The 27,991-nt window shown below is 40.5% G+C and overlaps 1 long non-coding RNA gene across 13 annotated transcripts in view; it reads left to right on the forward strand.

Annotated features, from left to right (window-relative positions):
• LOC138116896 (uncharacterized) overlaps nucleotides 1-27,991 on the forward strand; it is a 197,206-nt gene that overhangs the window by 131,557 nt on the left and 37,658 nt on the right. For 5 of the 13 annotated variants that reach the window (XR_011154378.1, XR_011154381.1, XR_011154377.1 and 2 more), the window contains exons 2-10: nucleotides 5,152-5,226; nucleotides 11,131-11,370; nucleotides 12,260-12,456; nucleotides 12,708-12,777; nucleotides 12,876-12,956; nucleotides 13,938-14,254; nucleotides 16,489-17,132; nucleotides 19,625-19,814; nucleotides 20,285-20,427. This is a non-coding gene — a long non-coding RNA (uncharacterized lncRNA). Of the gene's footprint in view, nucleotides 1-5,151; nucleotides 5,227-11,130; nucleotides 11,371-12,259; nucleotides 12,457-12,707; nucleotides 12,778-12,833; nucleotides 12,957-13,937; nucleotides 14,255-16,488; nucleotides 17,133-19,624; nucleotides 19,815-20,284; nucleotides 20,428-27,991 lie in introns of all 13 variants that reach the window. The other 8 variants (XR_011154384.1, XR_011154380.1, XR_011154379.1 and 5 more) reach the window with 8 other exon arrangements.

Here is a 27,991-nt window from a genome sequence, read left to right on the forward strand (position 1 = left end):
CCTGTTTGCATCCTTTGGCCTCTGCAAGCCCTTTTTATCTTCATCTAAAGCTCCAAAGGGAAATGCTATTCATCTTTATTTCCTTGGTTTGTCCTTCTCTTAGAAAAGCTGACCAAATTATTCTGATTTCCTTTATTCTAAGCCAGATTTGGATACTTCTGAAGCTCCAGATCTTGGGAATATGGGTAGTGAAGGGGCAGAATTTGAATTCCTCGGTGAAGGTAGCCCCAGATAAGGGTCCATCACTGACTGTGCTACAGAACTACAGAATTACCCTATATCTGCTGATGCTCCTTAAGCAGCTCTGGAAAAATGGTGTATCTGGAAATATTGAAATAGGGTCTCTGGAAGGAATTATTTTGGATCCATTGAGTCATTGCTCAGTTGGGAAGTCAGGGAAGACCTTGTTGCTCTCATTGCTACTTGAAAGGAGATTGTAGTGAGATGTGGCTCATTCTCATCTGCTATGTTTCAGGCGAAAGCATGAAAAGAAATGGCCTTAAGAAGGGCCTTAAGTTGCACCAGAGGAGGTTCAGTTTGAATAGTAGGAAAAAATCCCCCAAAAATTCAAAGAGCAATTGGGCATTGGAATAGGTTGCCCAGGGAGGTGCTGGAGTTACCATCTCTGGAAGTGATCAAGAGGTATCTGGATATGGCACTTGGGGATATGATTTAAGGGTAATTACTGTGGTGCTGAATTGATGTTCTCGAAGGTCTTTTCCAACCTTGATGATTCTGTGCTACACCAAAATTTTCACACACTCATCTCTAATAGATCACCTTCCTCAGAGCTGAGGATGTGAGAGGTCAGCATGGGAATTGCTCCTCAGAGATCTGTCTGCTTTGCTGTGAGACCCTGCTGATTTTCAAGTCCATTGGATGCTCAAATGGACCTGGCACTATTGCTTTTATGACAATCTTTTAACTCTTCTCTTCCAAAGACAGGGATTCAGGGTGCACGGACACCCTTGATCTAACACAGCCTTGCTGGGTCATGTGATGAAACCCAAAAGCTCTGTTTCACCTCCTTCATTCAGCACAGGTAACACAGGTCGTCCACTTGCAAAAAGGGGCTGTTGAGGAAAGAGAAAAAGGAGCTCCTGGTAATGCCATGTCTCAGAAATTACTGTATGACTATTTTCTTGGTTGCTAAAACAAGGCACAAAGCCTCAGAAGGAAATATTTATTAAGCCACAGATGGCAAAGCTGAGCCTCTGATTTCCCTAAATCCTTAAGAGGATTGTGATACAGCTTATAGGAGCATCTTAGTGGCTGGATGCTCAGCTTCTTATTAGATATGTCATCCATCTATACACCCACAGTGACTTGAGGAGAGACAGTGTTTGCATTCCGGCTTTGCTAATTGCACACCTTAAATTAGGGTAACAGATTACTTTTTCTTTGTTTTTTATGTGTGTGTAAGGCGAGGCTTCTGAGTACAATGCAGCAATCCCATTTTGTATGTCTGATTTTAGATATGCTGTATCTATCTTCTTGATTTTAGTTACAAAATTGGGAGAAAGCTGTAGCAGAAAGGTGAATGATCAGGGTAGTCACACCTTTGTTTTGAACAAAGCATAGAAAAGCCCAGGATCATACCAGATAAGTACAGAAAAATAAAGGAAAAGATGTAATTACTTTTATTGATGTGTCTTTTTTTCTGAGATGCTGTTTTACTTGCACTCCTTTGTTGTTCCCTACATTCCCTGAAATGCCTGTCTCTTGTTCTCCTGTTCTTATTCATCCTTATTTCTTCATATTTTACAGTTGAAGAGAGATGAGGACTGAAAATGTGTTTGGAAGAGATCACAGTAATCTGTGTCCAGTCTTGGCACAGATTATTTGCAAGTCCTGTCTCAGTTGTCTTCATTACACTGTCTCACACACTGCTGGGATTCTCCTGGTGCCTAGTGGTGTTGGTGACAGTGGTTTTTCAGCAAAATATGCTCAGTCCAGACAGTTGACAGTACACCATAATTTTGTTGAAAGTTCCCTCACTTAAACCATGACTTTTCTAGAAAATGCAGGGCAGCTTTTCTAGTGAAGACTGTGAGGAGATGGCAATAAAAGTGGTTTTTAAAGGAAAAGCCCGTGGAAAAGCCAGATTTTTCTGTTTGTCAATTTTTAGATGAGGGTAGCTTGCACATATCCTGAATGAAAGAAGACATGAGCAAATGTGAGAAGGTGCAGGAGAGATGTACAGCAGTCCTGTGATGCCACCCAAGTGGGCAGAATCAAATCTGCCCTGCTGCTGGACCATGTTTCTCAGGTTAATTCTCAGTGCTGATCTTGTTTACCATCCATACCTTTATTACTGAGAGAGTCTTTGAGCAAAGTGCTGCCTGGAAAAGGGCTTGGACATTTGGCCATATTAGCTATCTTCCCTTATTTATCTTCTGCACCTTTAGGGAAATGAAACTTTATATGTTGCTTGATAAGATTAGTTGGATTATAGGAAAGTAACAGTTGAGTTTAGATTAATGTTATCTTCCTGTCAAATGAATAGATTCCAAAGTGCTGTAAGCAGCCAGATCCAAGGAAGAGAGTCACTTTATAAGCACTCATGCAGTAGATTTTGACAAGCTGCAGTTAATTTTTGAACTTCACTTTTTGCAACAGATTCCTAGAAAAATTTTGTGATATCCCCTGAAAATTACAAGCAGCACATTTTTAGTGGCTGTGCTGTTGTCTCTTCTTCATTCTGGGGAGATCAAAGAACTAAATCAATGCAAAGACTTAACAAAGTCTGGTTGTTCTTCTCCAGAAGAGACACAGAGACAGTCCAGCATGGATGCAGGCTGAATGGTCAGAAAAAGGTCTTGGGTTGCAATGGAGAGTGAGAAAAATGAGCAGTGTAAATATAACTGGAGAATTCAGCCCTGGGTACATTCAGTTTTCAACTGCCATGATAGTAAACCAAACAGTAACAATTACTGTGAAATGCAATTATAAATATCTGAAATAAAGTTCGCTAGGATAAAAATCAGATATGCTGTAAAGTGTATGGAACCATGATTTCTCCACTCCATAACTGAGGCACACCTACCAAATTCATAACTATGACAGAGGAAACATTAGTTCATAGAATAAATAATAGTTTTTCCTCACTGACTTACCAGAATTCCTAATTCATGCAAAACACAGTAATACAAAGGGAAGTTTTTTGGATGTTGAATTTAAGAATACATCTAGTTCATCCAGTTTTTTAATTTCAGAAAATCCGCTGGAAAGTGGGTCTAACTCTCCTGCCTCAGGTATCAGCTGAAATGCATTGACTGTCTGGATAAAAAAGAAAGTGCTGCTTATTTTTGAATGGCAAAAGAATGTTGTGGTTTCTGGTTAGCTCTGAACAAGCCATCAAAGATGAGTTGTTCCTTAATAGCATGACTGGTTATGTCATGAGCAAATACCCTGTGCAGGACAGAGATCATCTGTGATAAAATGGAACCATGCAATTACCTCAGGGTCCTGAGCTGCCAGCCTGGGCCACTTGTCCAGCTGAAGGGCAGAACTGCTAAAGTTGTGGAATTTAAAGGTTGGCTTGTGTAAGGCTGGATTCCGATTGTAAACCTGTTCTGTTGGATAATTCGCCCTGTAGAAAAACCTGTGAGTATTTATTGGTGGTTGCAGTGTTCTGGAATCTGTAGGAGGACTCCTAGATTAGCTGCTTTTCAACCTCATTCCATTTTTTGTAGGGTAGTTTGGGGCAATTGTGTTCAGAAGAGTCAGGTGAAACTGGAGAGCTCACAGGGAAGGTTTTGTGCCTGGCAAAGGTGTCTTTGAGATTTGCTCAAGACTTTTCTCCCTAATTAAGTGGGTGTCTTCCTTGACTTTGATCTTATGAGTCATTAATCTAGAAACTACTTACATTCTGCAAGACATCCCTGAATAAGTCTCTCCATTTATTTATATCTGTAAGATGATTTAACACTAAGTTAATGATTTAGGGACCTATCTGATTCCCAGGAAAGCAAGTCAGAGGCTCTCACTGTCCCTGTCTAACCAACTGGGTATAATACCTACTTACATTTAAATACGTTTACATTTCCACAAAAGAATTTATATTGCTTTCTAATACCTTGGATGCAGAGCTTTTTATAGATTACTACCCCATAAATCGTTAATCCTTACTTTTTCAGTTATCTTTCATTAGAAATGGAACAAAAAACAGAGCTACAAGTACAGACCTAAACCCTTCACATTTTGAGAAGTTCCAGATTCAGGTACCTTGAACATAAACTTCATTCTGTGGCTTTGGATTTAGACTAAACAGAAAATAAGCCTATTTTCAGGTTCCAATTTGAACATATGGTAAATTCTTAGGAGATTATTTGGCCTGATGGGTTTGTGACACTGGAAGAAAGTTGAAATCAGAAAAGGTAATTTTCTTGCTCTATACTGAAAAGCAGTAAAATTGATTTGTTGCTGATATTTTAGGGAGATTTGTTTCTAGAGACAGCAGGGAAAAGCTAATTTAGCCAGAAAGTCTTCCTGTTTTCCAGGACAAATCTGTCTGTTTTTCTGTTACATTGTCATTGCCTTCAGCAGATGGGGAATTAGTAGCCAAGGAGTACAGGAGCTGCTAAGAAATTCTGTCTTTGACTTTAGAAACCTAATGCATGGAAAATTAATTTTTGACTTGGGAGCTGCTGGTTTATACAAGCTCTGGTGGCACATGCCTGCCTCACGAGGGAATCTGGAAAGATGCTTTGGGAAATTTAGGAGCTGAGCAGCAACTCTCTTTGGCTGTTGGTGTCACTGAGGCATCCAGTTCCTCAGGAGGATGCTGTGCTGGGCTGATGAGAGCATGGCTCTGGATGAACACATAGGAGAGCAGAGATAATAATTAGTGCAAAGGCGTGGGGGGGAACATCTCGCTCTCACCGAGGACAGCACGGAGCCACACCACCCACGAGGCATCACTGGGATGATAACTTAATTGAAAAGAGTTGCTCAAGCATGTACCATGCCTGGCACAGAGGTAGAAACTTCTGCTCCAAGTAATGTTTTAACAAGTTGTTTTCTTTTTTCTGTTGTCACCTGAACCAGAAGATTTGGGTGCTTGCTTACTGCATAGATACACCGTGGGTTAAGCCTGATTTTTTCTTTCCTTTGTTTTGTTTCTTAAACCGGTTGCATTGATGTGCTCAGGCCTCTTCAGCACTTCAGATCCCAAGTGAAACAAGAAATGGGAGGATGCAGAACAAAGCCACAGTGAGTACACAGGTGAGAGGTGGAGTGTTCTACTTCATTCCAGAGAACAGGAATCATATCTGGTCAGTCAAGCTTTTATTCCAGCTCAAATTTTTATAGAAAATATTTGCAGGAAAAATAAGCATTTGAAGCTAGACTCCTAAATTGAAATTACATGGGCTGATTTATAACAAGAATTAAAAGTCCAACACTTTCTTCTTGATAGTAATTTAAGGTTAAATAGAAAAAAGTAAAATTAATATCAATGATACACACCAAAGTAAAAAGGAAAAATGCCCTACTCTGCCTGACAATTCCTTCTCCTTTGAAGGCACCCCTGCCTCTTTTTCTTTCCTCCAGAGAAGCAAATTGTAGCATATGTGGGAGAATAACTAATTTAAGCTGTTTTGGACAAAGAGGGGCAAACCCATTCCTATATCAAGTGTGTTCAAACAACACTGAAGTTCCTAAGTATTGAATGGACTGGAACTTAGATGTTTAGGGTGATGTGCATTGTGGCTCTCCCTGGTGATCTGGGTGCTTGCAGACAGAAAAATTTACTCTGCTGCAGCTGCTGCTTTGCTGGTCTGGTCTAGTCTGGCATTGCACAGGGACCTGTGGCCGAGGAGAGGGTTGGTGTGTTTTGCACCACCTTCACTTTCTGGGTGACTTCAGATGGGACTCCTGGCAGCTCATGTCTTGTGAAGTCCACAGGGAAGAATATTTTATGTCATTGTTTGTGGAGGCAAGTGACTAAAAACTGTGGGAAGCTGGTTCTCCAAAAGAAGTCGGGGATCTTAATTATATTCTCTGAGTTGTGAAACAAGGTGGCAACCAGGCTCCAGTATTTCTGTTCACAATCTGTGCCACTTCCAGACCTGATCTTACCCAGCCAGGTCAATAAAAGACACATTCTTGCCTTCCTGATGTCATCAGAACTGACACTGCCTCCCTCCTAATAGCCCTGTGTGCATTTAGTGAAAGGGAGCATAAATTTGGAACTTCATAAAAACACCACTTAGAGCACAGAAGAATTTATAATGGTGACAGATATGCACAGGTGACCTCCTATCAGAGAGTGAACATTTGTCTTTTCTTAACCCTGCTCTAAGAGGAGATGATCAGCTACCCTGATCAGCACAGCCTGTACCTAATGCACTCTGGTGCTCGGATTGACAGAGATCTGGGTGATCCAAGCCCCTGGAATGTTGCTATATTTTCTTTATGGGGAAAGAGAAGAAAAAGTTTAAAACAAATATCCTATTGCTCCTTATCTACATCTTGGTCCAAAATGAAATCACAGACTTGTTTCTTTATGAAAGCACCAGCAGTGGTTTCATTTCAGTGACCTGGCAGCCCTACTGCCCACCGAGCTGTCTCATAGGTAGAGGTTAACTTCAGCCTCACTCCCCTAGCCCTAATCACTTTTGAGAAAGTTAAGCACTGCCGAAAGCTTCTGGTGTTGAGTAGGGAGCCTGCAGCTATCCAATAAACCCCACTAAGCACAGGGACTGTGAGGGTCTGTTTGCAGCCCCTTGTGTGTTAAAGCTGCAAAGTCTCTGGGCACAGTCCAGTTGGATGTAAACAGCATTCCTCTGCTGGGGCAGCAAACGATACCTTCCTCCCTGCTGGGCCTCAAGATGTAGCCAAAACTTGTTTACTCTGTAATTTAGAGTTCATTGTAATCTAAATAGGGATTTTTGCAATGCAAATAGGGCTGTACAGAATGTAATACATTTTATTTATCGCTACTGTTAATTATGACTGTATAGCTTATCACTCATCACATAACCTGGATTGCAAAACACAATGTTTCAAACACACTTTAACTCTCAGATCATGATCAGTAAAGAGAATATATTATACTTTTAATATGCACTTTCCCCCACAGTATTTTACAATAGCCTGCATAAACTCCATTCTGCAGAAAAGGTTTCCAAGAAACGAAAAAAAAATATCTTGGTTCATGTGCAAAGGTAGTTTCTGATTGCATATAGTGGGTAAAAAAAGTGTCCTTTTATTTGATTTCCGGGAGTGCTCACTTGTCCTGGCTGTTATACATCTATGAGGGAGCCTGCTATTAAGCCCAAAATTCTGAGTATTAGAAGATCATCCCATAATGATATAATGCTAGGATAAATAACTGCAGTTCAGCATGGCTAGAACAGTCTGATGGACTCAGTGCTCTTTAAAGGTGCTGAAACTAGAAATGGAGTGCAGAGGTTCAGGAACAACAATATTCAGTGAAGGAAAATCTCCTCTCTCCTTGGCCTGTAGGAGGTGATCTAGGTTTGCTTCTTCTATAATTTACACCTGTCATAAACTAATAATCAAGCTCAATAAAAAGCGAAATTAAAGTACTGCCCAGTGAAGAGAGATGAAGTGGTTAATATTTGTTACATACCCTGATGCTGGACCTTGGCCTTCTGACAACACCCACCATTCTCGAGGTTCCGTTGCAGATAAATGATTCCCTCTGGCAGAGATAAAGCACTAAATGCTTCACTGTTGTCCATCAAATACCATGACCCTTATGCACCAAGAGGTTAGAAATCTTTTATTAGCCAGTTACTGTTCTAAGTAAAGGTTTTTAGGCTAGGTCTAAGAAGCCTGGTTCCATGAGTTTCACTAAACTCTCCATCTCTTCCTACACCCCACTGCATTTCAGAGGGCAGTGCAGCTGGGAACAGGTCACCCAGAGAGACCTGGAACCATCCATCCAGGGAGGCTTTCAGGAGCTGCCCAGGCAGAGACAAGTTTGATCTATAGTTGGCAATGTCCCCATGCTGGGAGGAAGGTGGAACTAGATGGCAGCTAGAGATTTCATCCAGTCTCTGCATCTCCTTTCAGCTCCCCAACTCCAGTAAGTCCCTGATAAATGCCGGGGTGTTGTAGGTCTTACACAGCACTCATCACCCTCATATCTGAGATTATGGCTGGTCCTGCAAGAACTGCAAAAAGTGGGAATGTGCCAGGAGATCCTAATGCCTCGGGCATCTCTCTAAGTTCCCATCCAGCCCATGCACCTGGGCTCCTTCTCACAATAAATGAGCAAGAGGGTTAGGTTGTGATGTGCTTCTGGATTTTGGCCTAAAGTGGAATTGAGGGCATGGCTCAAGAATATGCATAGATTGAGGAGATGCTGCATCTTCTACAGATCAGGCACAGCCCTAGTGCCTAAAAGAACTGCTGATTTTAGCTGAATTTTGCCACAATAAATTTTTTTTCAGCAATAAACTTAGTGGTGAGACTGGCCACCATAAGTGAGCATGATGCTGGAGGGAGGCACAGAAATCAATGCAGGTATTTGGCAAACTGGAATATCTGACAGTGTTGGAATTAACAAAGCTGGTTTAGCATTTCCCCTGCCAGTATCCACTCTTGTAAATAAGAATTTCATTTTTGTTGATATAATTGTAGTCAGCAAAATGTTTTGTAGAGAGAGAAGTTCTGTCTACAGTATTTTCTCTGATATCTGAAATTCAGAGTGGACATGACATATTGTTTTGCTTTGACTTTCATTTAATTTGAGCATTATGATGACACTGAAATAACGGGAAAGTGGTAGCATTTGAATATATTATCTTAGGTCTCACCAGCAGAAGTTGCATTTACATAGACAGATGGTGGTGTAAGAGCCACCACTACTGACTGTTCCACAATGTTAAGTAGTTTTTCAGTGTGTATAAGAGGCAGTGCTGATTGTGTTAGGAGTACTAGCAGCAACCTGTTTTGTTTCTTCTTCTATAATCCAAACCCCCAACAACTCCAAAAACAATAGTTGCTCTGGAGTAGCTGGTGTAAAGATGGAAGCAGTAAAACTGTCATGTTTGAAAATGCCATTTGGGAGCTTCCACAATTTATTTTCTGAATGATTAGGGAGGCTGTCACAACGTAAAATATTTGGAAGTAAGCTGTCCAATATTCAAAGGTACGCAGCTTGTCACAAGAGCAGTTACACTGCAGCTAAATCCTTGGTGATGTAAACAGCTGTCAGCTCTCAATTAAATAGGGATCACTCCATGGTTTTGCCTTGCCTCTGAGATAAGGGAGCCTTGTTGTTTCTGTGCCAGAGCATCTACCTGTGCACAGTGCTGCTCAGCAGATTGCTGCTGCCAGTTGTTTTCAATGAACAAAGTTCTGAGTATTACCAGGAAAGAAAAAGCCTGACACTTCTTCCTCTACCTGAGGTGCATTGCTGTACAAGGGTCAGGAAAATCCCTCCTGGCTGAAGGGCAGGGACCAGCCCAGCTCACACAGCTGCTGGCACAGGTGTGTCTGGCACTGGTGGTGCCGTGGCCTCTGCCTCGAGGTTACTGTTGGTCATGGGAGCAACAAGTAGCTCTTTCATGCTCTTGGTTGAAAGGAGGCAGATTGCCTTGGTTTTGGTCTGTGCTGTGCTTTCTCCCTGTGTAGGGTACCCAACGTAGTCATGAACATAATTAAATATTTGTAACCACGTACATGTACACAGGGTAGTCTGGATTAAAACGTAAAATGAACAAGCTTTACAGGATTTTCTCCAAGAACTCAATTAAAAAGATGTACTTTCCATCACAAAGATGTTATCAACCCAAAAATCTTACTTTATATTCCCAGGACAGATCATTAATAGTATTTCAATCAAAATTTGATTATAATAATCCTAACCTGTTTAGTATAAGATGTGCAGAGCCTTTTATTTTTTTAACTGGATGCAAACAGTAACAATGCCATCATCAAAAAAGTTAAAAAAAAGATGTATTTGATATTGAGGTAATTTAAACTCATTTCAGCAGAGACTGTAGACTAGGAGCAAATGTTTTCTATAAAGCTGCTCTTTCTGAAAGTCACATCCACTAAATCTGTGGCTCTGTCTTGTGAATGTTTTATCTAATTCCAGTGTTACTAGCACGTCAGAGGGTTGTGCTTTTTGGGAGGTTTCCAGTTGTCTGGTAGAAATCCAGTTGCTTATTCATGGATGAAATCTGATCAAGATGGAAGATACTGTAATGAGTGGAATTACCTTTTGGCTTTGATGAGCTGGTCTAAAACTGGAGAGAGAAGCAAAATTCTATTATACATGATTTTTCCTCTCCAGTTTTGTTTATTTCCTTTCCCTCCCCTCCATCCTTGCACTTTTCTCTGGGCACTTGGCAAGTCCACAAGTGCCATTAATGTTGCTCCTTGACTGAACATTAAATGTGTATTTTTGAACACAACCTCCCTATCTTGCGCCTCCCTGGAATGCCCCAATCCTGTTGGCTCAGGGATTGTATTTGTTCTTGGAATATCCCAAGGGAAATCCCATCACTTTTCTCCCATTTGCATGACCTAATGATTGTTTGAAAGTGCCTGATTTTGCAGCTTCTTTCTTTTAAAGTCTGAGTTTTGAAGTTTAAGTATTATATTGGACTTGGGAGAGCTTTAAGCCAGTTCACTTCTTTCAGCCCAGGCATGAAAAACTTTACTGGACATTATGTGATGTCCATGTAAATGCTGAGATAGAGTTGAGCACTGGACATTTGCCTTAAAGACAGAATACAAACAATGAAAATACACCAACCTTTAGCCCACAGTCATTATCTGTGGTACCTTAGTAATAGATGTAATGCCTTGTGCAGAGTTCAAGGCTCTCATATTTAAAAACTGAGGGATTTTCTTCCTACAGAATTGAAAAGAAAATGTTGTAACTAAAGACAACATTATTTTTATTAGTTTAAAATGGGTTGTGATTAATCTGAACAAGTATAAAAATGCCCCCATGCCTGCCAGTCAATACAGGATATTTTTATCTGTCATTGCAGTCTACACCACTTCTGTATTAACCATCTTAAGCAAAAATATGCCAGACCATTTGGGCCTTAGGATAATGATGATGTGATTTATTGCACTCTGTGATTCCATCCTGCAGCAATTACCAGAAGAGCTGATAATGGTCTGCAATTTGTTTTCCAGAACTGGGAATAGCTGCCAGCAAGAGCCACTGTCAGGGAAAGGCAGTGGCTGTTTACCTGCCCTGCTCAGCCAGTCCAGGGAGGACAGGGCAGTGAAACCCTTGGGAATGCACAGCAACGTGCCAGCCTGTTAACTGAGAGCAGCTGTTTCTCATGAGGTGCTGCAGTGGGACCCAACAGTATAAAAACTGACTTGTTACTGAGCTTCTATAAAAAATATGAGACCTGACTAAAAGAATGGGTACTGTATCAGTTTTTTTACCCTTCAGTTCACTCACATCAATTTAAGACATGTTCTTGATTCCAAGAATCAAGTCACACCACCCTGTTTTTAAAGAGCTCACAGCTCTAGCTATTGGTGGAGGTTCCTTATATTGGAATTTACTGTAAGCACTTGTCATAGTTATATGGAATCTTTATAATCCGTGGGGTTAGAGATGTTTCCTGTTTCGAACAGGTTTCTTGATGACTTTGGTTCAATGTATTGAGGCTCCACACTCATTTTTCAGGACTTGATCCTGCCCTGCTGTGACAACTGTTTGTCAGCTGCCAAGAGATGAGTCTGTGAATCTCAGTACAAAGGACAAATATTCATCTTCATATAAGATGATTTCATACTTATGGAAAGTTTTTGGGTTTCCATTACTATCAGCAAGGTTGGCTTAGTTCTCTTTAATAGGAAAGGGATTGTAGGCTACACAAAAGTAGTTTGACAGAAGCTGTCATAGCCTAGGTCTTGGTAAATGACCAGAGTAGGATTTCAGCACTTAATGAACTGAGAGCATCAAGTGATACACAAATATTTTGCAGACTGAGAAAAAAATTTTTGGCTTCTCTAAGAAAAAGAAAAGGTTGGTCTGTATGTTGTCATTGGAGAATGAAGCTGATTTTTTAAAAAAAAGCTGCATTTAGATTAGCCTGTATTCTATTTCCTCTTTTGCTGGTTCTCCTTATGCATTTAGAATCTGCTCTGCTGTGCTCAGTACCTGGTATTTTTCATGAGCAGTCATATAAGTATGAGTCTGCTACTGGAGCATAGTAAATACTGGTTCTATGATTCTAACTTCTTTAGGCTTGGTGTCCCAAGTTTTAGAATGGTAAAATGGACTTTTACTGTGCTTTATTTAAAGGAGAACAATTAAATGGTTTACTCTCCTCAAAATAACTATTTTCCTGTAACATGGCTGGAAAGAAAGAAGAAATCTATTGACATTCCCGTTGGTGAAAGTCAGAACATAAGGGTCTGGATCTCTTCCAGTAACAGAACTAAAACCAGTCCTGTGTCAAGATGATGTAACCACCAGGGGATTGCAGATGCCAAGCACAGGTAAGAAAGGACTCTGCATTACCACTTCTTTCTTGTCTCTGCTTCCTTTCACACATACACTCCTGTTTGTGAGCATTCTCCCCTGCATTCTCCAAAGTCAGTGGTATTCCCAATAAGTTTTCAACTACAGGCACTTTAATGCACTTTCCCTTTGGCAAGGAGACATAAGTATTTTCCCACCATTCTTCTCCCCATTAGCAGCAGCTCTTTTTTTTTTTTTTTTTTTTTTTTACTTTCTTTTTGTCCCCCAGGTCATTTTGCTCCAACACTTCTGAAGGGTTGTACTGAAGTCACTCTTCAGTGAGTAACCAAAATAATCAGGTATTAATTACAGCTAAAGAACAAGGTCCAAAGTGTGATTCATTATAATTCTTCAGTTCATCTAGAGTAAATAGGACCTTATCTGTGGGGCTGCCTAGGTTTTTTACTTCAGTGATATGTGGAAAATATAGCTCAAGATCTTGGAGGAAACTTTGAACCCACTATACCAGTTTGAACAGGTTTGTGGCCTTTGGCTTTTTAATTTTTGCCTTGGTTCATTGTTAGATTTGAATGATTGCCAAGTACTGTAAAAGCCTGGAAATTGGATATTAATCTTGAAACTCTTATTTAGATTCTTTTCCCAAGGAGGAAATGTTTCCACAAGAAACATTGCCCGTCCATCTGGTCATGGGAGAGTGTTTTCCACTTTTGTTTCAACTCTATTGTCAATGAGAATGGAAGAGACTCAGTACTTTGCAAGAGTAGACACTGAATCTACAAAGCAATATGAAGATGTCATTGTTTAAATGACTATATGGTTATTTGCATTAATAATATGGCTTTGCACTCATGTTAAACCTTTCCAGTAAAAGGTATCAAAAGGTTTTGCAATTTATAATCCATGAAGCAAATACTTTTATTTTTGTGTCTTCACAGAATAAATTGTGCTTGAAGTGGGAGGAGATTACGATATTTAAGTGCCTTAATTGGCCTAACAGAAAATATTAACTACTTGTATATTATTTTACTCACTGTTACATTTCTATAACTCTTTTGGGAAAGTAGGGATTTGAATAATGTTTTAGTTTCAGTTCTGAATAGATATATGTTAGTACTTCTATAATTTCTATGGAAGTACATTGGAATTAAGAGTACTTAATAAAAAAAATCTTTTCATGTTGTAAGTCCAGCTTATAATTAACAAAATTATTTTGAAAACTCTATCTTGCATGGCAACCTTTCAGTCTTTTGCCCACATAACTTCTGTTGGTTTAAGAAATCCAGCCAGTGCTCAGTTGATATGAAACCCAGACAAATAGACCAAATTAATAATACAAGTGGTTATTCCCATGTATGTATGCATTTATAAATAATACTTAAGATTTATGCCTGGTAGTGTTTTTTAGCTTCAGCTGTAGTATATGAAAAAAGTGGGTAAGTATTACCATACCCTGGTTATTTCACTATATTTCCTTTTTGCGCATTTATTTGACAAAAAGTGGTACTTCCATTCATCCATGGCAGAAGGTGGTATCCAGGGCTTCTCAAGAACTTCATAGGCCTTGAACTTTCTCCTGCTCTAAGGACAATAGCATCAATTTTTCTTCCTGGGAGATCTTAAGACTTGAATTGAGCTCTCACTGATTCCAGTACACTCAGTTTGGGCCCAAGGCAGACTCTGATCATCTCTATGAGGAGGTCGCACAGAAAAGCCCAACCTAACTCCTAACTTGAGTGAGCGATCCAAAAGGAGAGAGTTCAGCAAGGAAGTCTGTGTATTTCTTAAAAGGTGGTGTCTTCATCAAGTGCAAATCAGGTAAGTCCAGGACTTAGGATTTGTCACTTGAGTTCTTGAATCTGTGCTGATTTACTCCGCTTTTGGTCTGACCCTTTGCTCCTGACAGGCTTGCAAAGAGCAAACTCTATTTGCAAGTCTAATAATGTGGCTGAAACTGGTAATTACTATACATACTTCTGGAAGATCTATAATATAATTAGCAGCTGCTTTGAGTTGCAAAATTACAATAAGAGAAGATTTATGTACTTCCCTTTAACTTAAGCATGGTTTACTTCAATAAATACGATTCTGAGATAAGAATAAATGCATTGGGCAATCTTCCCTGTGACACTGTATGTATTACCTCGTTGCTCCAATTATCCAAAATGATGTTGCTTTCCCTTTTTCCCTGCTTTGATTACCTTTTCAAGTGTTCTGTACCACCCTTGCCAAAGGGGTGCAATTATCCCTACAGGGATACCTCTTGACTTTGGGTGGAGAAGTTATGTAGACGTGTTGCCAGTGTGGTGGCTCGGTGAATCAAACTCTGCCCTTTCATAACTTCTTTCATAAGGAGTCCCACCTGAGAGTCTGAAGAAGCCTTGGTGTTTTGGGTAGGAAAATGACTGAAGCCAGTGAGCAAGAAAGCTGTTCCTGCCTTGGTCTGCCTGGTCCCTCACCATCGCTGTGCTTCCCAAGCTTTCTGGTTTGGCTCCTCCAATCCTGGATGTTCCAGTGCAGAGGCAGTGTCCCCCAGGTGGAATTGGAAGCCTTTAGACAATCATTTACCACTTCTCTGGAGCTTCATTAAGCAGAAGCTGACCTGAAGTAGTGAATGAACTGTGTCCAGGGCCTTCTTGGGCTTTGAAACTCGAGGCAGGAGCCTTGCTGGCAACAGGTCCAGCCATTTGCATCTCAAAAGCCCAGAGGATTCTCAGTTCTTAAAGCCAGCTCCACCACAGGGAGTCCTTCCTGACACAACCTTAGCAAAAAAATGTGTGAGAATGCCCTCGCCAGAACTTCATCCTTTTCAGGCATTGTGTCTCCAGCGGGACCAATGACTTAAGTTCTTCTGCTGAGGTTTAGGATGGCAGAGCTCATTACAGGGGTCTAAACTCTACTAAGGGTCTTCCTTGATTTCCACTCATGTCTAATATGGTGAGGACAAGTTTATTCCATTGCCTTTCAAGCCCTCTGTCCTCAGAAGGGATTAAGATTTAAACCTTCTACTGTCCCCTCAAAGGTGGAGTGAACATCAAAACAGCCTTGTGACTGAAAGTCTGACTGAAGCTAATAAAAACCTGTTCTCTTGAAACATCCTTGTTACTGCATGAGGAGCACTTCTGTAGCCTGCCAGCCTTCAGCTCCATTGTGCTGCTGTGGTGCAGTTCACTGATTAGGAACAATACTAGATGCACTTGTGATAAACTCTTTGTTGGATCTCTCATCTGTGCATGCCTGTGCTCTCCTGAAATGGGGAAGCACAGACTACGTGCTGTGCAGCACTGCTCACCTCACTGAGGTAACAGCTAAAACGCCAAAGAGAAGATCATGACAATAATAATAATGATGATGATGATAATGATGATAATGATAAAAATAAAATGACACACTTGGAAAATTGCTCGTATTACCTTTGCCTGAGAAATTTATAGAAAAACTCCCAGTTCCCAAATCTTGAATTGGGAAAGAAACTCCCAGACGGCAAAATTGGAGGCACAGTTATAATTTATTTAACAATGGAGTGGCTTTTTGGAGGTAAAAGAGGAAATGTTTCAGATTTAAAACATTAAAGTTGCCTGAAGCACAGGGAGAGTGAATTGATGATAGTGTGGAACTCTGGGTTTGACTCTTCATGAATGTGTCCCTATTGCCAGAACTTCAGTCCCAATTCAGAAAGATTTTAACTATTTTTCAGAAAGGGATTAGACCCAATGAAAGCTTTTCTGCTGATTTTGAAAGGATTTTGGAAAAACTCCAAATTATAATAAGCTTTAACCAGTGTATTTTCTGGTTCACTCTTGTAGTAGTAACACTGCTCTCCCTAAAAACTGCAGGATGATCTGGGACTTCATCCAACTCATGCTGAAGTCTTTCCAGTCAGATAGAATACTTGGTGAAAAAAATTAGAGGTGATTCTTCAGTAAATGCAACACATTGTCTGTGATGGGTCTTGCAGTTACTCTTGCATTTATTCCAAAGCCTGGTACAGAATGATTAGAAGAACTGCACAATATTACAGGCCTTTGAATTCTATCCTTTTTATTTTGCAGATTCTTTTTTTAATATAAAAAAAGGAAGAGGAAATCTACGAAAATGAAGACCGTGTCAACATAGTTCAATTTCTCAACTTGTCATCTTGTCTCAGTTCTAACTGGAAGAGCCTGAAGAAGGCCCTATGGGCAACTTGTCAGCTCTAATCACCCCTTCTACTCTTAGCAGATATTTTATTAACACTTCTAAAGTTTTTTTTAAAATTTATTTTGTAGTCTACATGCTGAGGTAGCAGCCAGTTTGGTTTCCTTCATCTTCCTCTCGCTCTCTGCTGCCTGAGAGAGAGGTTGGCTCTTCTGCCATCAGAGTCCACAAATCACAGCAAAAGGGATTGTTGCAGTTTTCATAAATGTGGTGTTACTCGAAAATTATAGACTGCAACTGCTTATTGCAGTTCTGTGCAATGGCTGTAAATTGGGCCCTGTATCTTTCTGGTGACAGTCATTCCCGCAACAGGCCTTTTAGGAAATTGGAAGGGAAATTAAACAAGAGCAAGGGGTAGCTTTCGTTTTATCTTTGACATGCCTTCCTGAAATCCTTATCTATCATATTCAGGCAGAGATGCTGCTGAAATGGTGGTGGATTTAGATGTTGTCTGTCTCTGAAGCTACAGACTGCTGATCCTGCACGCTCTTTGAAGCAGGTCTGTTGACGAGGTCCAGATACAAATAAAATTTTATGAATGATGGACTGTGATGACATGACACCAGTGGAATATGTTATTTCTCCATTTTCACTGTCCATTCATTTAAAAATCAGCTTTCTCAACGCCATTTAAGTCTTGAGCTGAACACACCATGGTCATAGGTAGGGAATGGCTTGCAGAGAAGATTGAGTGGTCAGTAAAGGCAGGCTACATGGTGACTTTATTTCTCTTGCCCAGGAGATGAGTGAACTGAATGTTCCGTTGTCCCCTTTTTTGGCTATCTGGACTGTGGATCCAGGCATGCAGGAATCAACAAGCCTACCTGTTTGATTGTTCACTTCTTGCAGGATGTGTGTGGATGTGTGGACAACTGTGACTGTCTGCTCATCCACTGGCCTAATAGCTTCAGCCAGCACAAAGGATGTTAGGTAGTGCATAGAAAACTAATATAATCTACTTATATATATATATATATATATGTGTGTGTGTGTGTGTGTGTGCATATATGTATACATGTTATATATAATATATAATCTAATAACTATATAATACCATATAAGGAAGGAAACTGTATATGCAAGGTGGTTTCTGAGACTCAAAGCCTTCTTGAGGTGATGCACATTACTCACTGCCCTGTGTGCTGGGATGTGCCCAGTCCTAATCCAGCCCCGAAGTCCTGGCCTTCCTTCAAGTTTGGTTTGATGGGAATGGCTCCTCACCTAACCTTACCTTTCTCTTCACCACAGAGCTTGCCTGAAATGAACTCTATGTTGACACTCGTGCAGGCAGAAAGTCTCTGTCTGGAAAGAAAAGGCCTTTTTATATCTGTTCTCCAGAAGAAGAACACATGTTAATTCTGGCTATGGCAGATCCTCTAGGCCCGCACCTCTGACACACCCAATATAAAGAGAGTTTGAACAAGCACTTACCCTTAAGGGTGGGAGGGATGCTCAGTTTTATCACCTCACCACACCCCAGTCCTGGTTCCTCCAGGCCCTGTTAGAACAGCCAGGTTCGTTCCCTGTGTGCGGTAAGTGCTGAGGTTTGTGTCCCTCAGCAGTCACCTGCTCCAGGATACTCTGTGCTGCAAGAAAAGGGTCAGGTACAAAAGCACCTTTTTGCAGGGGTTGGGGAGAATCAGTCAGTGCTAGGAAATGATAGATTTAGCACCCTCACACAGCTCAAACCAAACCAGTAACCCGACCTCAAGACACCTGTGCCTCTCCAGCATTGCTGGTGCCAGTGGAACAGTGTCTCACCTGAACCCAGCAGGACAAACCCCAGACATGCCTGGCAGGAGCTGGCACCAGTCCACGGTTGTTCTCACCCTTCTGCCAGGGCAAAGCTTGGATTGCTCTTTGTGCCATGTTTAAAGGAGCATGGGCAATTTCAAGGCAGTTAAACCCAGTGATCTCCTTATCTTTGCTATTAGTATTGCTTTTGATTATTCTGAAAGATAGATGACAAGAAATCAGATTTGCTTTTGATCTATAATACCATGTGTTTACTTTTCACTAAGCACAAACAAGGAAAACATATAACTCTCTTTCACATTTGTCTGCCCTCTATTTGTTTTCATGTACGAGCACAGTGCTTCAATGTTCAGGCTGTAGATGATGCCAAGGAAAATTGAAGTCCAAACCAAGAAGCTGCTTTCCCTGGAATTTAGAAAAACAAATACAGAGAGCTTTCTGTTGCTCATTTTATTTCATTTTCAATAAATCTAAATTTTTGGTCAACTCAACCTGACAGTGTTTATCTAAATAAAAATGCAATGGTTATGTGAATGAGAACTGGTCCTTAAATCAGAGAAGGAGGAGACTTTGATTAGTGTTTGGCTAGGAAGAAGGCAACGGTCTAAAGAGGATTTGAGGACCTTGCCATGTTCCACTGAAGTGGGTATAAATTTTATCAGTACCTTTGAAGCAAATAGAATCAGACTCTAAATTGGTGATTCTGCATTACTTAATAACTCTTACTCAAATCTAGAGCTTCTGGCTAACTTCAGTTTTTAGCTGGAGAGCTAACTGGAGATGTTATTTGGAGTTGCCTTATACCTATATGCTACTAAATGATTTACTGGATATTTAGATACCTATAATCCTGGAATTAGACCTACTGGAATATAAATCCCTGAAGCTCACAAGCAGTTAAATAATGACTAAACGGAAAAAGAAAAACCCATCTAATCCTTTCCATGCTAAGGTATATAATAGCACAAAATTGGAAAAATCCATCTTCCACACCAAATAGAGTGATTACAAATGAAGGCGAGAACATTATCCAAAAATATTGGAAGCTGGAGAAGTACTGTGATCAAGTAGAACAACAAACAGTTTCTGAAAGAAAGGGAAACTACATAAATATTTATGTATGTGTTTTACAGGGTCTGCACTGACACCGAGTTCCTTCTGTACACGCTTTTATCAAAATTCCTAGCCAACTGAATTCCATGCGTTTATTGCAAACTTTTCCTTTTCCTTTGCCAGGAGGGCATATCCAAAGCTCTCATAAGGAGGCTGAAAGCATGGGCTGGATTTGTTCAGGTCTGTGAAACTTCTTCTGTCTTATTGGGAGCAAACACGGACTGGATTGCTGAGATGGAATTTTAGCAGCCTGCCTTCAAAGCCTGCAGGAGAAAGCTGCCTTAGGACTTCAGTGTCCCAGGAACCAGGCCCTGTGGGTATCCTTGCTCTGTGTTTTCCACTCCCTATGGGTTGGTAATACGGTTCTCATTGTAGACAGCCAAAATGTAGGAGCAACATCCACAGTTCTGGTTGCATTTTTTCCAGAAAAACTGGTTTTGAAGGACCTCAGCTTGATTCAGTGCTGATCCAAAATATTGCACAATGGTGAAGAAATGAGGAGAGAAAGTTTAAGCTTGTGGAATGGTGCTTTGCACAGCTATTGCTGAAAGGGGCCAACGGTGTTCATTTGATGGAGTGTGTGAGGCTGCGTGCACGGCAACATCTCTTGAATCGAGGGTTACTGTATGCGCTGCAGAGATCCTGTGGGAAAGGAGGTTATACACTTCCATCCTCATTCCCAAAGTGTTCCTGGAAGAGCCAACTGCTGAACTGACTGTGGTGCTTCCAGCACCTTGTCTGGTCATTCTGAAATTGATTTCACAAATATTTCATGTTTGCCAGGTGGGCCGATGAGGAAGAGGTGAACTCTAAGAAGAATTGATTTTACCCTTGCTCTACAGAACCTCATCACCTTAATATTGCAGAAGTTTGGCTGCGTCCTGCAGTGCTGGTGTTAAGAAATTGGGAGCAATTCCCTCAATAAGGTGACTTACATGTGACTAATGACAAATACTGCAAGCCCTGCACGACTTCGGTATAAATGTAATTTTGTACAAATAGTCACATTCATGTGCAGCCAGTGGATGTATTACTTTGATCATTTAACAAAATGAGTAGAGGCAGGTAATTAATTTTGGTTATTAGGTGTTTGCCCAGTATTCACAAGTAGGAGCAGATCATGGTTACTCTGCCTCTGGGGCTACTCATTTGCATAATTTGCTTTGTTTGGTAACAATGTGTGATCCAGACGTCGGGGAAGAGTCATATAATTCCTTTCTGGTGGAATCCATGTGTTTACTAATACCCATGCTCAGTTTGTGTGAATGTATTTTTGGCCAGTCTCTGCCCACTGGCTCTGGTTGTGTTCCCATGCAGGAGGACCAGTGGGCACCTGCCTATTTCAGGAGGAAGAAAGAGGCCTTGGCCAAATGCAGTGTGCTGGAGTCATGCGTTTCCCAAACTGCTCCAAATCTCAAGGCATTTCATGTGTTTTGCCCTTCAACATATGATTTATGTTAGTGAGTTGTGGAGTCAGTGCTTCCCTTGGTGAATTTTATTCTACAATGGGAGTTATTGAAATGGAGAAGTGAAAGAGGTTGCAGACCAGAGCTTCTCACGTGCAGCACTGCTCGTCCTCCTCCCCTGGCTCCTCAGCATCAGTCATTAGGGACTGGCTGTTTGATGAGCCTGCAGGATATGTAGCAAAGCCATCAGCCCCTCTGAAACTTGCTGCTAGCTCAAAAGAGCTTCCTCAGAGTTTTCTTTTTCCTTGGAGATGCACACTTTAGGAGCTTCTCCAAAAAATACCAACGAGAGCAGAAACAGATAAACGCTAAGTTTCCTTTGCATTCCACAAGAGGTCCCAGCTGGTCTTTCTCTTCCAGCAGTAACACTGGGGCAGAAGGCAATGTTTTTTATTTCCTCTCATACTCTGCAAAACAAAACCTTAACAAGGCTTGACACAGTTGTTCTTCTCCATGTATAGTTTGGGGGGTGTTCCCTAAAAATCTCTCTGGATGCAGGGTTGCCTAAGATTTTCTAAACACTTCGGCTGAAATTCTATTCAAGGTTTTATCACAGGGCTTTGCATGTGGATGAATTTCAACCACAGTTTCTATTTCACCTGATTTTTAAGGCCAGCAGGAACCATTATAATCATCTTGGCTGACTCCAATAAGCCAGAGGATTTTGCTTAGTGATTGCTGCATGAAGCTTGTGGTAGAGCTTGAGCGCATAGTTTAGAAAGGCTTTCAATCTTGATTTAAAACTCAAGTGACAGGGAGTTTGTCCTGGATAGTTTACTGCCTATCCTGGCTTGTTCTTGTGGATCAATTCTCTGAGTCAGAGAATTTAGGCTATACAAGAAAAGGAAGCAAAATATATCAGTGTCTCTCTCCACAACCTAAGCCTCAGATGAGACCAAAAATTGAGTATATTGAGATTTACTTTTTACAAATCAGCACACAAGCAGTTTCAGAATTTCACAGAAATACACATTAAAACAAGACTCCTGGAGATCTGAAGCTTTTTCTTTAGAATATTTGTAGTGAGCTTCCCTATATGTTATAAAGACCATCATTTTTATGGCAGTTTGAGTGCTTATTTATGTTCATGGAGGTTTGATTCTGGGAGATAGAGAAGGTGGAAAAAGAAAAAAGATGCTGTTCAGCAAGCCAGAAGAGAACTAAGAGTTGATAATTTGCTTTCAAGGAAAAAAATGAGCATTGCATGTGCTGAAAAAGTGTCTGGATCTGTGTTGGTTGTGCTGCAGTCAATCTTGCCTGATTGGACCTGTAGCCTTGCGTTCCAGTCCAGCCCCTGTGAGCTTGTCCTGGAAGTTTGCTGAGTTCACTCATTTCTGTGTTGATAAATGGGGTCCCAATATTCAGATTTCGTGCCTCACCCTGTTTGCTCCATATGGGAACACATGGCATGAGCTGCACAGCAGTGACCCCAAATTTTGCTGGCCTCTTGGCAGTGTTTTGGCAAGGAGCAGCTGCAGGCACCACCTTTTGCCTTCCTTGTAAGCTGGACCATTACAGGAGCATTTCCTTTGGCATCAGGGAGTGCTGAAGGTTCCTTGGGAAATGTGCTGGCTGTGAGCTGTGAGAACACTACTGTGAAAGACAAGGACAAACAGAGGGCAGGGTACCAAAAAGTTATGTAACATTAGACAAGTCCAGGTTAAGGTCCTGTGATAATGAAATAAGGGTTGTCCATAGGAACAATCATTTTCTTAGTTGTTGGTTTGGTTTTGTTGTTTGTTTGTGTTGTTGTGTTTGTTGTTTGTTTTGTTTGTGGTTTTTTAGTTTTTTTCTTTCTTACTCTGTAAATGTCTTATCAAAGTTCAGAAAAGAGGTCTCTGCTAACAAGCATGGGGAAGAAAACATTATCAGCTGGAGGCCAAGGTAATAGTTGCCTATTTATTTAAGACTTTGCTTGTGGATGAGAAAAATAATTGCATCAATAGTTGATTAAGTATTAATATCTGTAACATCTATTAAACCACTAGGTACTTGTAAATGGGGTATAAAATTGGCCAGGCGCTGTTTGACTTCAACAAACCTTAAGAAACCACCAGGAGGTGGTCAGGAGGACAAGGATGTTCTGCAGGTGTTGCTACTGCCTCTCCTCTGCTTTTTTAGTCCAGATTTTACTAGAGGAAAATTACTTTCCTACTAAAAAATGGAACATCTTTGACTATCCAAACTTAAACTGAATTCAAGTGTTTCATTGTCAGTATGTTAAGGATTTCATCTTTTGCAGGTTTATCCATCACCTAAACATCCAATCTTTCAATATTTAACTGATATTTGGACTCTAATGTTTCTGTGTCTTTAATGAGGAGCATTTTATATGTTACTTGTTTTTTAAAATGTTTTCATTTACTAATTAGGATGTTCTCAATGCTTAGAATATTTGAATCACCACATGATGGGAGGTAATTTTTAATTATATGTAAATGTCAGTATAGCACATACATACATACATAAGTACACAATGAAGTCTCTAGGAGAGTGAAACACTAACCAGAGCTGAGTGGTAAGAACGAGAACAGCAGTCCTCATGTGGAAACAAGAAATCAGAGGGAAAAACCCTTCTCTGCATTTAATGTCAGGATTGATGTATGTCCTAGATTGTGTAGGAATGAGATTTCATTGCCTCTCACAATGTTCACTGCTGGCAATGGATATCCTCAGGTGCCCCAGCAGAAGTGCCATTGCTGGCAGTGACGTTGCTGGGAATGTGTCTGTGGCGCACGCGCTGCGGCTGCTCTGCAGGTGCGATTCACTCTGACCCATTCACATCACAGTCAGTGAGAATTTTCTCAAGGCTCCAATTATTTCCATCTGGGAAAGGAAGGATACACTTGACACAGGTGTCTGCTGGCCTTTTCAACTCTAAATGGCCCATCTCCAACTGGCTCAATGATGGGACTATCCACAGAGGAAAGGGGAAACATCCCTGCGTGCGTACTTCCCTTCAGAGCTAACCTTTAAGCCACGAAGAACCTAAGATGTTTCAGCATGCTTTGGATTGGTTATCTAGAGAAAAAGTTTGATGCAGGTATTTGTTGCCCATTTTATCTTAAACAGTCTGGAAGAGCTGGTTATCGTGTGCCCTAAACTCTTAAATCAGTATTCCCAAAGCAATGCCCTCTCTTTTTTTAATTTTTAAACTGAAGAGAACCCAGCGTGCTCTAGCTTTGCTTCTCAAGTCTTGCCCTTTCATTTCTTTTTTTCCTAACAGGGACAAGCCTTAGGCACAGGTGGCTGCTGTGGTTTTTTATTTCTGATGATAGCTATTGACCTGCCAACTGGCTATTCTCTTGGTAATAGTAAACAGATTCCTAATGGCTAAACTTTCTTCCATTTAAATTCTGTAGTCCAAAAATAATCTAGTATTTTATAAACCAGGGAACATATTATTAAACACATACATCATTTTTACCACACTGTACCTCTATAAAGCTAAGTATGTTTTAGGGTTTTGTTGTTTTGGGTTTTCTCCCTTTAAAAATTTTGGGATAGGCCTCCAAACAGTGGAAATGAAAAAAATGAATTGGGTGATTTTTATGTAGGTAGAAGGCCTGGGAGCTAGAAGCTATACACAATTTTGACAGTGTGTTTGAAACTACATGAGAAAGAGTATCTGTCTGACAAGTAGCAGACTCCTTGCTGGTTATGACAGACTCAGAATCAATAGGTGATTTCAAGGAGTGTACTTCTCTGGATTATCTTGTTTTATATGAGTTATGACACCTAGAATTTTCTTTTTTCTTTGCTATTTACATAACTTGTTTAAACTGTAAAAATCCATTATACTTTCTCAGCTATTAAAAGAAAGGCGAGACCTTCCTGGCATCAGCTGGATGACCCCTTGAGATAAATGAGTATGAAAATATCAGAGCTTTCTTATGTTAATGTGGCCTGGGCAGGATCCCTTCTGGTATAGCCAAACCATATGGAATTTATATCTCAGTCGGTACATTGGAAAATGAGATTATTTACTCCAGGATATGGTAATGCTCCCATTGACTCTCTGAATCTTTGTGAATGAGTGTGAATGCTCAGGGAGTTGACAGGCTGCTGTCACAGGCTTAGCCCAAGTGCAATCCAGCAGGCTCTGGTCAAGCTCTTGCACACGCTGCTCTGCCAAAGGACTTCAGCCTTCACCTACAGTGTCCTTGTTTTTCCATTACTAAGACTTTCCCAAACATACAGAGCCAAAGGGACACATTAACACATGCCTGCATGCCAGAAGGCACAGCATGTCTCTGTGACCAGGAAACACACTCGTTATTTAACAATGGATGGAGCTCTCCTGTTTTTCACCTGAGTTAATCTTGGCCACTTTAGTTAGTATCATTTAGGTCACCTAATATGTTATGTAAGTGAACTGTAGCTGGCCAGCATTTCCAAATTTCCCTTTCCCACAATAATGGGAAAAGACAGCTTTAGTTTTCCTCTTCTTGCCTCATTTGGATGTCACATGGATACAGTTCTGTCCTATTGTTCTCTTCTAGAAAAGTCCGTGGGTTCAGCATTGATGATCCAACTCATCTGGACATCTCTTTGCATGACTAAAAATACATGTGTTACTACAATCAGTAGCTTTTATTATTGGCATGGCTGCTGCTTCTCTTCACTGAAATTGTAATTTCCTTCTTTTTTTTCAAATATATTCATACTCTGCCTTAAAGGATGTGTATTTTTCTACCTTTCTACCTATCCAAGCTAAAAAAAAATAATCAAAATGGGATTTTCTGGATTGTTCAGTTCTTGAAATAACCCATGGCCACAAGTGGGTAGTCTCAATGGAGAAGAAGGCAGAAGGCTCAAGTGGGGATATTGCTAAATGGCATGAAGATTAGGTGGCCTAATCTAGAAATGTGGTCTGGGCCAAATTGTGGTTATGCAGGTTTTTTATTTATTTGGTAACTATTAGTGAGAGAAGACTGTTTATTCTAAAATATTTCCTTATTTTTTGAATAATTATAGTTTATTTGGAAATTTTCTTTGTTCTTCAAGAGGTGTTTTTGAAAATCGTAATTTTTTAGTAATTTGTGATACACATTCCCCTCTCAATACCTATAAAAGCTAAAAAGTGTATTTCTGATTTTTTAGTACAAACACAAACTTTTAAATCCACATGAGCTTTTCTCATGCATAATGAAAATGAAACCCAGTGGGAAGAAGTAGAGGAGAGAGAAAACATGGGCATAATTGTTTCAGGGATGGGAGAGCAGTGTGAGAGAAGGGACTGCTGCAGAAACCTTTCCCTAGCCAGGTGTCCCTGTAGCAGGGCTCTTCCTCCTGGAGCCATCCATCCCATAACACTGTTTTTTGATCGCTTCTCTTCCAGGGGTTGTGCTGAAGGGGGGTCTCTCACAGATGACTTGAGGAGAGCAAACTCAGTGTTGGATTGCATGGCTTCTACCTTTGCACTCAGTGTGGAATTTGGGAGCTCTGTGGGGCACCCAGTGCTGCTCGTTAGCCTGACCTTACATCTCAGCAGCAGCCTGGCCAAACCTCTGCTCTTTGTGCCTCTGCTCTGCCCCAAACACCACAGGCACAAGTAATTTCGGATAAGTCTGTACTGAAGTTTGATTTAATAAATCCCTCTAATAAGTGCAACAAAGGAACAGAAAAGATCCCTTTGGTGGCTGAGCCAGCTTAAATGAGCAGAATGCTTTCTAATTAACAATCCAGTGGTTCACTTCACATGCTTGGCTTTTTATAAAGAGCAAAGTGAAAAATATTTTTAAAGCATTCAAAGATATCTTTGTTTTAAAGGAGTAGAGAAATGCTGCTCTATCCACTGACCACCACCAGTGATCCTAATGCCATGCAGCCCTGGGTCACTCTCACAAAATGGTTGCCAATATTTTCTCAGCAAACTCTCTATCGATTGCATAAATACAGTACAGTACCCGTGAGGTAGTGTTGACCTGTCACATAGTAAAGATGTGGCAAGCCCCATAATTCATTACCAGTTGGAAATAGAACATCATTGGAGAGATAAGGATAACAATGACTTTCCATCCAATGATAAATTACTAGCAGCTGCATTATTTTCCCTCACTTATATATGGCTCTCTTTATTGAATTTAGCTTGAGATAAATAAATGATCTGCCAGGAGCCTGGTTAATATTACTTCTCTGGGACCCATTTCAGGCCCAACTAGGCTTTTGCTGATAATATCTTTAAGCTTTTCAGTAGGGAGAGACATAACATTTGTTTCTGACAAGAACCCTATGTCGCCTTATCTGTTTCATTTGAGAGGCCGTCGACCTCAGCTTCTTTAGTTAAAATGAGAGCTTTACTGTAGAGGCTAAGTTCTTGAACTTGACTCTTTTCTTACAAGGAGATTATATGTCCTGGTTGTAAATTTGAAGCCACACATGATATACAGTTATTCTTAGCATTTCCTGTTGATCACAGGGTGGTATTGTTTGGCCCCTGCTTTTGAATCTTTCTCTGATTTGTTTGAAAAGGAATTCCACCTCTTTTTTGTATTATTATTTTTCACCCCATAATATGTGAGCTTGTTGATGCACACTTATATTTAACTTCAGGCATATGTTCCATTTGCAAATGATGGTGGGTTTTTTCCACAACCTCTCCCTCCTCCTTCCACCGTAGGAAAGACATCTTAGCAAACCTATCCACATGGTTAAAAATAAAAAAAAAGCCAGTCTAAGAACAAAAGATTAACTCTTTCTGTGAATCAAGATGCTAAAGAAGGCACTTGAGTCCCACAATTCTTTTTGTTACCATTAATAATTCCTGTACTGCTTCAGTGATCCTGTCTTTGCAGGTTCCATTGGAAAATTCGAAGCAGGGAGGGGATGCAGTGGAGCTGTGAGGCAGCAGGCGTGATCAGCCTGTGCTGCACTCCTCCAGTTACTGTTTGGATACCTCCATTGTGGTATTTTTGTTATTTCTGGGAAGCCCTATCATCAGGTTTTAGATTAAAATCGAACAGCTGCCATTTTTCATACAGCGTGAATTAGAGGAAATTAAACCCAACCACTTCTGATAAAT

This window comes from Aphelocoma coerulescens, chromosome 11 (assembly GCF_041296385.1).
Source record: "Aphelocoma coerulescens isolate FSJ_1873_10779 chromosome 11, UR_Acoe_1.0, whole genome shotgun sequence".
In the NCBI taxonomy this organism is placed as follows: domain Eukaryota; kingdom Metazoa; phylum Chordata; class Aves; order Passeriformes; family Corvidae; genus Aphelocoma; species Aphelocoma coerulescens.